Source organism: Colias croceus, chromosome 3 (assembly GCF_905220415.1).
Source record: "Colias croceus chromosome 3, ilColCroc2.1".
Classification (NCBI taxonomy): Eukaryota; Metazoa; Arthropoda; class Insecta; order Lepidoptera; family Pieridae; genus Colias; species Colias croceus.
Window position 1 is genome coordinate 221,106 of NC_059539.1, and position 2,482 is coordinate 223,587.

The following is a 2,482-nucleotide window of genomic DNA, read 5'->3' on the forward strand; positions in this document are numbered from 1 at the left end:
GACCATCGTATAACGTACTGCGCAGCCTATGCCAAAAAAATACGAAATTCAAAAATATTATAAGACTATCCAAAAACGAAAGAAGGAGGAGGAGGCTTTAATAAATTAGTCATTATACCCCACAAATGTTTCTAATTTCCAAGATTTCCAGCTGCTCAAATAAAGTGGCTATTTGTTTTCCCTGTATGCAATATAAATACCTATTTCGTTTATATCCACAACAACTTGTTTTACTATTTGCTAAAGTGGACGTTATTACTATTTGAGCACTATTTTGAGTAAAACTATTTTGAACTAACATTTAGGAATTTAAAAATTATAAAGAGCACATGTGCATTTATGATTTTATAGCAATACATATTTTGTCTCTATATTTTACTCCCATGCCATAAATAACCTCATATTTATTTTCATTACTGTCAAAGGACGAATCTCAACATCAACGATAGTTAATGTTCCTACAGAGCTGGTAAATGAAAGAATAATTAATCATAATGGAGAAACTAAGTTGAAAGAAGTTCTGCGAGAAACTTATCAATTTGGTGTAGAAAGGAAAGAGTTTATCGTCATCTTACCAGATGGTCGCGATAAGTATCGAGTTCTTTGAATGAGCTGAATTATAGTTACGTCATAGTGAAAAGGAATCTATTAATTCTAAACGTTTAAGATAAAATCTAGACTTTGTTAATTCTTATTCTTAAAAAAATGTTTAAATGAATTTCGAAAAATCTAAATTAAAATGAGTTGAATTTGATATTTTACTTTGATAGTATTCAAGATGCTCTATAATATTCATACAAACACACATTTTGTTATCTACCCGGTAGCTGAAATAGCTTTTAACTCATTTTTACTTTAAAAAGTAGGAACAGAGTGGCTAAACAAGCATGACATAGGGGTCTTATCCTAAACTAGTTCCGTAATCGTGCGTCACTCGCTGAGAGCTAAGAGTAATGGTCTCCTCGCGTCACACGCAGCCTCTCATGAGCTCGGCTCTCCACAGTTAGGAGTGTTGTTTTAGTTTCCGAAATAGAAGGAAATTCTGATAATGTTATAGTGAGGAATTTTTGTCGTAAACGCGAGTAAATAGATAAACAAAAATAATTTATTTATAATCAAGGGCTTATTGTAAGTTAAATGTACCTATTAGTACGGACACAAAAGAAGAGGGTCTAACTTTTTTAATATAATATGTTTTGTTACTAATATCATTCAATCTCCACCGCTGGAATTGAACCTAAAACCTTGGCGAAGAACGAACTTACTATTGTAGTATTATTCCCGTTTGAATTCTATATTCCACATATTTATTCGAGTTTTGTAGATAACATTTTTTCACGAAAATGTGTGAAAATAGAAGTGCCTTAACAACTCAATCGGAGATTTGGTTGATAACAGCTCAGCGTGGCTTATAGCGGGCTGTAGGCGTGTGTGGAGCTCGGAGCTTGACTCGAGCCTCCAAATATTGAGCGAAAATATTTACAAGTAAAGATTATCTTTTATAAACATATTATTATACTACACACTATAGCTGTTTTATTTACTTCGCTTGAGTAGACTTCATGTTATCCTGCTCGTAGGTTCCTAAATATTTATTTCCATCTATTTCTCTTATTTCGAGTTTTAGTTCTCGTGCCAATTCGACAAGGTCAATAATTTAAGTAAGGTCAGGTCTAGTCAAAAATTCATTACAATTGTTAAGGCGTCCAAGCTTAAAAGACAGAAAGGTCACTTTCGTTGCTTTTTTCAAATTCAATTTATCGTTTAAGAAGTAGGTACTATTGAACTGTACTAATACACAGATTTATACTTACTACTCTGGTTTACAAAGCAGATTTTTCAAAGGATAGCTTTTATAATATTAGACGGCATTAAATTATATAAAATAAAGAAGTCAATAAGAATAAAGCTATTTATTGAGAATACACACACAAATCCATAAAGATAACGAAGGCAAAATACAGAGCATATTGATACAGCAATATTTGGTTAAAAATGAAGATTCCAACCATTTACAGTTGCCATAACATCGAGTGGCCGTTATTGGATCATTCGCAGTAATTATAATCGGTCTAGATTAACCTGGCTCGTCCAGTTCGTAATAATTGAACGAGCTGCCTCTGACACTCGAACACACGAGGATTTATTGGGATATTTCTAGCCACGATATGTGTACGCTTCAGAAGAGAAATTTTGGCGATACTGGCTTGAATACGGTTTCAATTTTGGCTGGAATACCTACCTTGTACCTGGGTCTGGTTATGTGGTGTAGTGATCGCGGCCGCGGGAATGTCAGATATTATTATTGTTGTTATGTTTATTTTCATTGCGTTCAAGACATTGTAAAGTCAAACTGGACTAAGTTAAACCTAAATCGAAGAATGAAACCATTTTTGTTTGTCCTCGTGTGCTTCAGGTCAAGTTGACTAGATTAAAAATTGCGATAATTATTGACTAACTTATTTATATGTATTGTTGCAGC